This window comes from Apium graveolens, chromosome 8, assembly GCF_009905375.1.
Source record: "Apium graveolens cultivar Ventura chromosome 8, ASM990537v1, whole genome shotgun sequence".
NCBI lineage: Eukaryota > Viridiplantae > Streptophyta > Magnoliopsida > Apiales > Apiaceae > Apium > Apium graveolens.
In genome coordinates this window covers 146,704,651-146,717,779 of record NC_133654.1, presented here as the reverse complement: position 1 = coordinate 146,717,779, position 13,129 = coordinate 146,704,651, and the positions used below count along the sequence as shown (strand labels likewise).

At 42.5% G+C, this 13,129-nt stretch overlaps 1 long non-coding RNA gene across 1 annotated transcript; it reads right to left on the bottom strand.

Moving 5' to 3' along the window:
- Positions 1–1,524: 1,524 nt before the first annotated feature.
- On the bottom strand, positions 1,525–2,330 carry LOC141677152 (uncharacterized). The gene is made up of 3 exons (XR_012557354.1): positions 2,173–2,330; positions 1,929–1,991; positions 1,525–1,841 (listed from the first exon to the last, which is right to left on the bottom strand). It is a non-coding gene; the product is annotated as an uncharacterized LOC141677152 (long non-coding RNA).
- Positions 2,331–13,129: the final 10,799 nt, after the last annotated feature.

Below are 13,129 nucleotides of genomic sequence, written 5' to 3'. Positions count from 1 at the left end.
GAGGGTAAAATTGCCATTAAGGTCGAGTAAAGCTTCCAGTTGCTCATATCTGCCAGTCAAGTCCAGCCTTTCTCAAGGCAAGTGATTCAACCTGCCTTTCTCGTTTACAGTGCAAGTGTGTGATAACTAGTTCATATATATGATGCGAGTATTTTAATTCACCTTGATATACATGAACCAATTGGTTTCGAATCTATATCCGTAGTATATGAAAATGACATGAACCATCAAGTATTTATTTCAAGTAGTTTAACTTTACTTGAAGATTGTTATGCAAGTAAATCAAAAGTCCTATCATGCTAGTATACCCAAGTAATTGTGATGTTGAACCATGTGCAAATTTATACTCAGTAACCTTATCTTAATACCTAAAAGTCAGTTTTTCCTTAACGATTATCCATGATTGTTTGATAACCCTATCTTTATCCTAAAGCATGACACTCTGTTATACCTTGAGTCGATGTTCACTTTCTCTATATACCTATGTCTCATATGGAACCAATAATGCTCACATTCTCTATATTTTAATACCTATACCTCATTTGGAACCATTAATACCTATGTCTTACCTGGAAACATTACCTAGAACCTCGTTTGACCTTGTTCCTTCATACTATCCGATAACCTTGCTAAATCTCACTGTCAAAATCCTTGTATATAGAAACCTTGAAATTTCCTTGATAAAGTGTAGTCTAGTTGATCATGGCCTTGAAATTTAGTGGACCTTTTCCATGTGCTTCAAAGTTGGTCTAGAACCCTTAATAAAGATGTTCATTGTTCAATAGGTTAACCGTCACTGGGCATCAAATAAATTTGTTTTAAAATGAAAAAGTAAAAATTTGGATTTCCAGTCCCAAAGGGGGATAAATATTTTCTTTAAATAGTGGATCTGGACCGAGACGAAAGTCCTTTCTGCTCTTAATTTGTAGGCTTAAAAGTTGCCTAGGAATCTCATTAATGTTCTAGAACCCAGCGAGGTTCAGGATTACTTCGCGGCTGATCACCGGCTGTAATCTGTAGCGTCATAAAATGGTTTTGTTAAAGAAATGGTTTTGAATTGTTTTGTTACAAATAAATGATGCCATCACTCAAAAGTTTATCTCTTGTTATTATTAGCTCTACCTTTACATTGTTATCCTTTTATCTCGATTTATGTATTGAACTGTATAGCACTTGTTGAGTATTTGGCTCACTACTTGCTTTCACCCTGATATTTCAGCGAGTAGATATGGTTAGATTCAAGCAGACAGCGCGTAAGACTTGTGATGTAAGACTTGTGATGCCGATGCTTATGTCCGAGCACAGGTAGATTAGTGATCGTTTTGTGTGAGGACTCGATATCAGAAATCAGGTTGTAATAGTTAATAGCGTTGGGCTGTTCCAAACCCTAAACTGTAAGATCTTGGATTCAGTTGTATTTATTTTCTTTTGTTAACTATTATAATAATTTGTATAATATATATCGTTAAGTCGGGGCGTGACATTCAAAATCAAAAAAAATATAAAAATAATAGTCCAAAAAAAACAGAATTTCTTTAAAAAATATAAATACCTGAGTTGACTACATCATTATCCATACGATTATTATTGATTTCACAAATGCCCAAAGAACTCGACGATATTGTTACTAAAAATCTTCTCTCACCAATGTAAGTAAAAAGGAGATTCTGATATACCATGACCTGCAAAAGGCAAAAAAACCTGTTCCATCCTTCAGTTATGAGAAGTGTATGCCCACGCTTTTCAACTTTCATCACAAATTCCATCTCGTTTGGAGAAACAACAATAATTGAACATGGCACATTCACAAAATATCTTAAAGTTAAATCACTTTGGATGTCCTTGCAAAACCAAAACACATATACACACATAATTAACAATCTTAAAACGACAAAAATAATTCTAAATTTGAAGAAGAGAATACTCACAAGTGGTTTAGGTGGTATATTATATGGTTGAACAATTTTCCAAAAATAGCAACCCATGGTCCTCTGTAAAAAAATAGAATTCAACAGCAAAATTGTTTATATAAACATAACAGATAACACATACTTGAACACTTAATCAGATAATACATGAATAATAATAAAAAAACAATGACACAATTAAAAATAGTATTGACATGTACATACAAATATTTTAAAAAACACACACAAACATGTACATGATTACCTGATTTAAGAATAGTATGTTTAACATGTTTTTATTTGTTATCTTAAGAGGATATACGATTCAGATGTATAGATGTGTCCTCTGAAGGTACCTAGAACGGACGTTTCTCTTCAGATTGTAAGTAGTGTACCTCTTTCTCAAATACAATAATAACAAATAAAAATATATTAATATCTACAGTGTTTGAAGCCTGACAAAAAACTTAACCTCAGAAGTTTTATATGTAGTAGAATACATTGTATTAGACATATAGTATAATACGAACTCATGATTCCAAAATACCTAAAGACGGGGATATAAAAATAAACCACGGAAATTGAAAATAGAGAACATTGACCAGATGGAAAATAGAATGGGAGCTTATAGTACTGAACAACAGAAAGACGGCCAAAATCATAAGGCACTTAAAGAGCCTAAAATAATAGACCTTCTTGCCAATCCTAAAATAATATCTCATTTTCTCCTCAAATATTTCAAGATTTCCTGGTTTGCGTTACTATGGTATATGTCTTTCTTATTAACATGCTCTCATTTTATTATTATGAAATGATTCTTTACAAATAACAACTACAAGGGAAAAAAAAGAAGAACTTGTGGTGGTTGATTATTCTATCGATACAAAATTGAGGATATGATATATCAAACTTGGTTGAAATAAAAGAATCCATCGAACAAAGTGAGCAAAAAGGAAAAAAACACAAAACACAGTAACTCCATGTTTATCAGAGAAAATTATATTAAGAATATGTAGTTGTTATTTGTAAAGAATCATTTTATAATAATAAAATGAGGGGCTGAGTTCTATGGAGTTCACCTTTTTATCGGAGTCCTCGGAGTCCATCTACGTTCTGCAAATAAAATATATTGTAAAACGTGTTATTTTGCAAAACATGTTACACAAATAGCATAACTTCAACAAAATCATGCAAATCTCATATATTTACGGTATAATATGTATGTTCTGCAATATGTTCTGCAACATGAACATTTATGTTCTGCAAACTAAACATGTTTTGTAGAATATATATTTTTGCAATGTTCTGCTTGTAAAATGTATGCAATCTACAAGATTTTTGATAGAATAGTGATGTTTGTCGAAAAATAATATGTTTTGCAATATTTTAAGCTATATTTTACTTGCAGAACATATATGGACTCCGAGGACTCCAATTAAAGGTGGACTCCATAGAACTTTATATATATATATATATATATATATATATTATGGTCAGAGGATGGTACTCACTTTTTGCCATATTTAAATATTAAACATTGTGTAAAGGATATAACATTGCAGTGAATACAGGAGTTGGGAATATTTTTCTAGCCTTGATATTCCTATAGCAAGAACCTCAAATTTAACTTTTTTTGTATTACTTTGATTAATAGACTACACTTACTGATAAGTACTTCTGCAAGTTCCCTTACTAAGAAACTTTAAATCTAAAAAAGTTATCGTATAACCTCTTCAGAACTATAAACAACATTATGCATATTTTAGCATACGATTTCAAATATTGTGCAATATAATATTTTAACGAATCCATCATTTTCTGTTGATGTTCAATATGATATTTTGATATCTGTTATACCCAAAATTTGGCATTGGAGTGACTCGGGTCAGACGCGAGTTGATTAGAGTCAAACTCGGCGATGCAAAAGAAGCGACGCGCCTAGTTACCTAGGACGCGTCCATTTTAATGGAAGTGTTTACCAAAGTGGGTCCTTTGAAAAGGGGGATAGAAGGCGCGCCCATGATTGTAGGACGCGCCCACATTGTGGAATGTTTATTTGCGATAATTTTGTTGTAAAAAGATTTGTAAGCACCTATCTAGTGGAGGACACGTCCGGTAATGATAGGCACGTCGATTGTGATGGAAGTATCTAGTAATGGTGGTTGGGGTACGCGTCCAGAGGTTTAGGACGCGTCATGTCTCTATGGAATGTTGTGAGGAGTAGTTGAAAGAAATAATGCAGGCTTTATAAAGGTAAAGACGCATCTAATAGCTTAGGACGCGTCCTTTATATGGCAGATGCATTCTCAAGGATGAACTCAGGACAAAGCATGCGTGGAAGGAGCAATGGAGGATTATTTTCACTAACGTATTTGTTGCAGGTACTCTTTGAAGAATTCCCTCATTGAGACGGTCAAGGAGGGGGATGTCCGTGAAAAGCTTGAAGGCCTCCAGGGGTATGCCTGATGATTGAAGGCCCCCTCCTGTATTCAACGGGTGTCCTCGTTGGGGATGCGGGGTTAACTTTGGTGTGTGCTTTGGGAACTCTATTCTTGTATTCAACGGGTGTCCTCGTTGGAGAACTTTGGAGTCATCCTATACTTTGCACCCAAGAGCTTGAGATCACCTGTCCTGCTATCTGGTGGGTTATCCTCATTCGGGGGACAGGGATGCGTCTGGCACTTGGGGTGAACCGTGGCTATACCTGCGCTCGTAAATCAAGGGAGATAGTTGTAGCGGAGTGTTATCCTTGCGCAGAGAGATGCACTATCCGTGAAGTCCTGCGATTACGGATGAGCCTTGGGCCTTCGCGGTTGGGCCTCATAGTTGGACATTCCTAAAGCTAGCGGAAGACGGATATTGGATGGGCTTCTACTGGACTTAGGAATAAGAAGTCTAAACCCATCAGGCTTCTTGTTCTGCGAGAACTACGTTAGGCTTGATCCCTATATAAAGGGTACGTAGGCACATTGATAGGGTAAGAAGTTGAGAGCTGATAAGAGAGCCACCACTTACTCTGATCAATCTCAGCCTAAAACAACCACAATCAACAACACACCGCTTAAGTTTCCAGCAAAGAACCACTGTCACAGATCTTAGTTCCGGCGAAAAACCTCAATCTTTGTTGTTACCAGATTCCTCCGTCAATAAATTAGCGCTAGAAGGAGGGGTTGCTAATTAAGGTCGTAATCTTATAAGGAAAAGATGTCTTACAATCATGATGGAAGTTCTTATGATGGAAGTGACAGCAGGTCTGAAGGAGAAGGCAGGGGACGCTACACTCGCCATGAACCTTATGTTCCCAGAAACATGGTGTATCCACCAAGAGCTCCGGATGTAGGGGGACACCTCCAGTTCTCATCAGTAACGCTGATATCTTGGAGCAATTGTATCGCATGGGGGATACTCTTAACAGTTTTCACTCAAGACTGAACATGGTAGAGCGTCGAAGGACAAGGAGAGGTCGTCGTTTCCCCCGTCACGGTCATGCCTTGGGGAAAGCCCCTGTAGTTGAAGGAGACACCCAGGGCAGCGGGGAAAACCCGCAAATCACTCCGCGGCGCTTGGAATATTCTGATGATGTAGAGCCTATTATGGAGCTTGTTGATGAGGACACCGAAGGTAGGGAAAGGCCTCGCCTTGGTAACCAGGTAGTGCCACACCCACATAGGACTGGACGTACGATGGACGAGCGTCGTCGTGCGGAGAACACTCAAAGTCAAGATGAGGAAGGAAGGGATCTTTCATCCTTGAAAAGGAGGCTTGGCATAAGGTTGGAAGACGACGATTTGAGGATGTTGCTGGTAGAATGGCAAAAGAAAGGAAACGCCGGAGAAGTGAGACCCCGTGACACGACGCGTGTGCCCCCTGCATTCCAAAGGGATGACGGGGCGCGGCACAGCGAGCACGAGTGTGCCCCTCCGCGAGGAAGGCCCGGGAATTACTACCGGGGATATCAGAGGAATGGACGAGGAAGAATGGGATATCAATACAGAAGAGCCCCTTACAATGGTAGGAGAGGTGGAGCACACTCCGCTGGAGAAGCCTCCGCCGTTATTCCCGTAGCTTCCCACAGCGCTACTGGTAATGGGTCTGGGGCGCGTCCTCATGACCAGGACGGCGGGCGAATTCAAGTAAGAATGCAGAACAATGATGGAATTCCGCGACGCGGTCAAGAGGAACCTCGCGTGCGGGAAAATATTCAAAACCAAAATGGTAACATGCCACAGCCGCAGCCTCAGGGCGAGGGGCGACGAGATCCACAGCCGCAGCCTCAGGGCGAGGGGCGACGAGATCCTCCGCCACACCCGGGGGGTACTCAAGGGGAATTTCAGCAAGTCGCAGAGCAACCCCAACAGCCTAATGTTCAAACCATTCCTGGGGTAGGGACGTTTAATATGAACGACCTCAAGAGGTTGCTCAACCATCTTGAGAGAGGAAGAGTAACGGCGACTGCGCAAGCTCCTTCTCCTTTTGCTGCTGTCGTGAGGGAGGCGCAATTGCCCGCGGGATACAGGAACACAACCAATGACTTGCGTTTTTATGGGAACTCTGATCCTGTGGAATTCCTGGGGCGTTTTAACATTGAAATGGACGTATATCAAGTACCTGATTTGGCTCGATGCCATCTCCTGGCAGCCACTTTTAGAGAAGGCGCTCAGCAGTGGTTCCAAAAACTTGGTCCAGGTGTGATCGCATCCTGGGAACAGATGAAAACTTTGTTTTTGACATAATTCCAAGCCGCGGTGAAGTACACGCCACCTGTTATCACGCTGGCTAATGTGAAACAAAAAGAAGGAGAAAGTTCGACTTCGTATTTCAAGAGGTTTAATGCAGAATCCACTTTGGTGAGGGGTGTAACTGATGAGACGCTGAAAATACTGCTTATAGCTGGGTTGCGTGTGGGGACGGATTTCTAGAAGCACCTGCAAGGGAAGGACCCAGTGTCACTAGCTAATGTGCTTGTGCAGGCGGAGTCATTCAAAGCAATCGAGTAGTCGCTTGTAGAAACAAAAAAGAATGACAATACCCATAACTCCAAGGGGCGATCCAAGAGAAGGGACAGATCCTTGAGCCCAGATTATCGGTGAAATGCCAGAAGCCCTAACAGGGTGAACACTGTGAGCTCGCAGAGAGAATAGAGCCCACCGTCGAACTATGAGAGAAGGGTCAGCAATTATACACCACTGGCGGCGTCCATTGATCATATCTTTGAGGTAAATAAGGATAGAGGAATCTTCAAGAAGCCCGACCGTCTAACTTCATGGCAGAGCAGAGACAAAAAGAAGTATTGTGACTACCATGAGTCTACTGGCCATGACACCCATGAGTGTCGTCACCTGCGGGATGAGATTGAGGAATTGATCAAGGCTGGATACCTAGGAGAATGGATTGACAAGGTGAAGCGACGCAGGGGACTTGATGATAAGGGTAAGGATGAAAGACAGCCCCCACGGGCGGAGGATGTTGAAAAAACAGCAGAGGTCAAGTTTCAGAGGGCTGGCAGTATCAGGGCAATTTTTGGAGGACACCCTTTCGTTGGTGATAGTAATCGAGCACTGGAGAGAAACGCGAGAGAAGCGCGACATCCACCACTCACCAACATCCACAGCTTGGAAGATAGACCCCCGAAGGTCTTTAAGGGAGAGTCCGCAGACATTACGTTCAAGGAAAAAGAATCTAGGTGGGTGCATCATCCTCACAACGATGCGCTGGTGATTATCATGCTTATTGGGGCAATGAACGTACATCGAGTCTTCTTGGATAATGGGAGTTCTACAAACATCTTGTACTACAGCACCTACAAAAAGTTGGGTTTCCCAGATAGCGATATGTATTTCGAAGATGGGCACGTCTATGGCTTTACTGGGGAAGCAGTGAGAGTTATGGGTTCGGTCAAGCTTCCCATCACGCTCGGGGAAGGAGCTTTGTCGGTTACTCAAATGATAGATTTCAAGGTGCTAGATCAGGATTCCGCGCACAATGTGCTGGTCGGCAGACCTTGGTTGCGAGCGTTCAGGGTGATAACCTTGATACACCACTTGATGATAAAGTTCCCAATGCCAAACGGAGTTGGCAGTCTGAGAGGGTCACAGTATGAGTCACGCGACTGCTATCACAAGGCTGTTAAAGAATTCCGTAGAAGAAGGTATGAAGGGAAAGGTCTCCCATTTGAGGATGTAGAAGATATTCATACGAAACCAAGTGGAGAGGTCCATGCCCACTATTTCGTTGAAGGCCCCGAAAAGGAAGAAACCTATGTCTCTGGGAACTCTTTTTTGACGCGGGGACGTGTTTCGAAGATCCGTAGCATGGAAGAAGTGGTGGTGAACCATACAGAGGCGATCATATAGAAAGAGGTTAACGGGGAAAAGTTGGAAGGAAGAAGTGAGATTTTGCAAGGTCTTGGGAATAACTTCAAGGTGGATGCTCCTCGAAAGAAGGACGCGCCCTTGAATGAAATTGAGGTTGATGCTCCTCCAAACGAGAACGCGCCCTCTTCATCTGCGTGGCACAAAGCTACGCCCTGTTTGGAGGTTGATGCTCCTCCAAACGAGGACGCGCCCTCAGATGCAAAAGTGGAAGTCAAAGACCCCCGAGACTTTGATTTCGATTTGGATCCCAGGATCCCTATGCCCGCCGAAAAGAAGGGACCGGCCGAAGACACAATATCTATTCCAGTTGATAAAAATGACCCGAGCAAGGTTTTGAAAGTGGGATCCCATTTGGATGAGGAAATGAGAGGAAGTCTTACCCGCTTTCTAATTACAAATCTTGATGTCTTCGCATGGAGTCATTCAGATATGATAGGAATCGACCCAGAAGTAATGTGTCATCATTTGAATGTCCTCCCGAATTGCAAGGGCATACGTTAGAAACGCCGCCCAAAGGGCAATAGCATTAAAAGAAGAAGTAGACCGGTTGTTGGAGGTGGGGCTAATCAAAGAATCGTTCTACCCCGAATGGCTTGCAAATCCGGTACTGGTGAAGAAACCGAATGGGAAGTGGAGGACATGTGTGGATTTCACAGATCTTAATAAGGCCTGTCCACAGGACAGCTTCCCGCTGCCAAGAATCGATCAGTTGGTTGACGCGACGGCGGGGCATGCGTTGCTGAGTTTTATGGATGTATACTCCGGTTACAATCAAATTCCGATGTATGGCCCCGATCAGGAACATATATCCTTCATTACTGACAGGGGGTTATACTGTTACATAGGAATGCCGTTTGGTTTGATTAATGCTGGCGCAACCTACCAGCAGTTGGTAAATATGATGTTCAAGGATCAAATCGGGAGAACTATGAAAGTGTATGTGGATGATATGCTGGTAAAGTTCGGGGTGGCGAGTGACCACATCAAGCACCTGATGGAGATGTTTAACATTCTAAGGAGGTTTCGTATGAAATTAAATCCGCAAAAATGTGTGTTCGGCATGGAGTCGGGCAAGTTTCTCAGGTTCATTGTCAACCACAGGGGAATTGAGGCCAACCCCGCAAAGATCAAGGCATTGATGGATATGAAGTCACCCACCAATGTGAAACAGGTGCAGAGGTTGACTGGGAGAATCGCCACGTTAAATCGATTTATTTCCAAGTCGTCCGATAGATGCAAGGAATTTTTCAAGGCGATTAAATTAGCGGGGAAAGACTTTGTATGGACGTCAGAATGCGAAGAGGCTTTTAAAAGAATTAAGGAGCAACTGGGAAACCCTCCCATGTTGTCAAAGCTGTTGGATGGGGAATCTCTAATACTGTACCTCGCAGTGTCTGAATATTCGATCAGTGCAGTTCTGGTAAGAGAGGAAGATGGGCAGCAATCACCAGTGTACTACGTGAGCAAGCGGTTACACGACGCTGAAACTCGCTACACAAGCATGGAGAAACTGGTTTACGCCCTGATTCTTGTATCAAGAAAATTGCGGCCGTATTTTCAGGCCCATAGAGTTGAAGTTCGTACAGCGTACCCGCTGCGACAGGTCCTGCATAAACCAGAGTCATCAGGCAGAATGCTGAAATGGGCTGTGGAGCTGGGACAGTTTGATTTGGAATATGTGCCCTGAACAGCGATAAAAGGGCAAGCCTTAGTCGATTTCTTGTTAGAATTTGATTCTGAAATTGATGATAAAGCTTTGGTAATGCTACATCCACCTCATGCTGAGGAGTCTGTGGAGGAGTTTCCACATCCTTGGTGGATCTTGCATGTGGATGGGACGGTTAACAATGGAGGAGCAGATGCGGGTATAGTACTTGTGTCTCCGGAAGGCGACCATCTGATGAGCGCAATTCATTTCAAGTTTTATGCAACCAATAATGATGCGAAGTATGAAGTGCTGATTAATGGCCTAAAAATCGCTTTGGAAATGGGGGTGCGAAACTTAATTGCAAGAAGTGACTCAGAGTTGGTAGTGAATCAGGTGAACGGAGGATTTCAAGCGCGAGGCCCGCGAACAGAATTATACTTGAGATGTACACAGCGCCTGATTGGAATGTCCAAAGAAGTTAGATTGGAATGTGTTCCGCGGGAGAAGAACAGTAATACGGATGCTCTGGCAAAAATGGGGTCGCAACAAGAGGCTGTGTTGTTAGGATCCATCCCTCTTGAAATCCAGGAGATTCCTAGTATCCCAGACATAGAAACTATGCAAGTGGATGAGGCTCCCAAGGAAACATGGATGACGCCCATTCTAGCTTACATTCGCAAGGGAATACTCCCCGATGATAAGTTTAAGGCTCGCCGACTCCGCTATCAGGCTGCAAGTTACGTGATATACGACGAAGTCCTATACAAGAAAGGGTTCAACCAACCTCTGCTTAGATGCGTTGAAGAAGAAGAAGGAAATTACATCCTAAGAGAAGTACATGAAGGAATCTGTGGCAATCACTCGGGGGGTAGCTCATTGGCAATGAAAGTTTTGCGCCAGGGATATTATTGGCCCACAATGAAAGAAGATGCTACAAATTTTTTCAAGGCATGTGATCGCTGCCAGCGCTTTGCAAACTACTCATCTATGTCGGCGACACTCTTGACGCCTATGGCAAGCCCGTGGTCGTTCGCCATGTGGGGAATTGATCTTATCGGAGAATTGTCGAAAGCTAAAGGAGACGTCAAGTATGCAGTGGTTGCGGTCGATTACTTTACTAAATGGGCGGAAGCTATGCCACTGGCTACTATCACCGTAAAGAAAATCAGGGATTTTGTTTTCAACTCCATCGTATGTAGGTTTGGAATCCCTTACAAGCTTATCTCCGACAATGGAAAGCAGTTTGATAGCAAGGAGTTGCGACAACTATGTGAGGAGTTGAAAATCAAGAAGGAGTTTGCAGCGGTCTATCATCCTCAAAGCAATGGACAGACAGAAGCTGTTAATAAAATAATAAAGCATACCCTCAAAACTAAACTGGAGGAACGCAAAGGGAATTGGCCTGAAGAACTCCCGAAGGTGATGTGGTCATACAACACTAAGCCACGATCTACTACGGCAGAAACGCCATTTATGCTGACTTACGGCTACGAAGCTATGGTCTCCGTGGAAGTTGGATCGGGATCATTTCGCAGAGATTGTTACAGGAAAGAAGATGATGAGGTTAATCAAAGGCTTCATTTAGATCTCTTAGAGGAGACGAGGGAAAATTCTCAGCTAAGGCTAGCGGCGTATCAGCAACGTGCCGCAAGGTATTATAACAAGATGGTAAAAGGACAATTGCTGAAGGTGGGAGATTTGGTACTTAGGAAAGTGATGCCCAATACAAAGAACCCCCAACATAGAGTGTTTGGAGCTAATTGGGAAGGACCGTACAGAATAAAGTCCATCCTGTGGAAGGGGACTTATCACCTTGAAGATATTGAAGGGAAGCTGGTTCCGCGAGCTTAGAATGCGGAACATCTCCGAAAGTATTACCAGTAAGGCGTGGCTTTGGCCCCTTACGTACCTATTTTATTATCTAGGGTTATGCCCGGATTATAGGCTAGAATTAAATAAATTCCTCCTAGCCTAGGGGGTAGTGCATGTACTACTTACCTTGGAACTAGTTGAAGGGTCATTTTTTAGAATTTATCTCCCCACAGAGCATAGTAGCCATGGGACTGCTGCACTTTTGACACCAAAGCGCATTATAAATAAAATCTTTGAAATTTTTTCAAAAAGTTATTTTCTTTATTTGCTTGGTTACATGACGCGTCCTAACTATAGGACGCGTCCTGAGTGATGGTTTTATGCGAATGCTAACTGAATTAATGGTTGTCAAAAGGATCAATAAAACTCAAATCAAAGTGGAACTAGGAAGTGTACTATTTCCAAGGACGCGCCCAAGTTGTCTTGGTTGATGCTCTTTTAGACTGAATGTTACTGTAACTTTGGCAAAACATGATTCAAAAGGAAAAGTCCTTGTTTAGGACGCGTCCTACCTGAAGGATGATGTGTTTTGGATCGAAGGTGAGGCGTGTCAAAACCATAAGATGCACCCAATTGTGCCTTGTGCCTTGATTAAATACGCAGGGACAACATGGTGATATGCTCATATGTTTTTGAAAACAAAAATATTCATTAAATAACTAAAAGACGTGTCCAGTCAAGGAGGACGCGTCCAAGACGGTTATTTGCTTGACTTGTGATAGTCAAAATAGACGCGTCCTAATAATAAGACGCGTCCATGTGAATGGAAAAATAGAATACTTAAGTAAAAATATGCAATGATAAGGAAAAGAGGTTTTATAAAAAAGTGCAGGCGAATGAAGTTCAGAAATAGATACTATAACTTGCAAGGCTTCAAGGGGCCCGCACCCTTAAAATAGTTCAAGTACATAAAAGACAAAGGACGCGTCCTAAGCAGGAGGCGCGTCCTATTGCTTGTCTTGGTCTTCAGCAGGGGGAGGCTGAGTTTGAAGCGGAGCGGGATCAGGGGACGCGTCCTCTTCCTCTAAGCCCAGAAAAATCCTTTTGTTCTTGATAGAATCTACGACCCTGACCCTGAAATCATTGACCCATATCTGGGTGTCTGCATCAAACTTTGAAAATGTATACCCTGGGTCATTGGCAATGAACCTAGAGCACCATTCTTCAAACCCAGCCTGGAAGCCGTACTAGTAAACTAGCTTTTTCTCCTCTGTCCATCCATGCAGCCTGTCATCATTCAGGGTGTCAAGCTTCAGCTGCATGGTGGAATTCAGCGCGATGACACTGTCCATTTGCTTCTCCATTGAGGAGACATTTCCTTCTAGCAC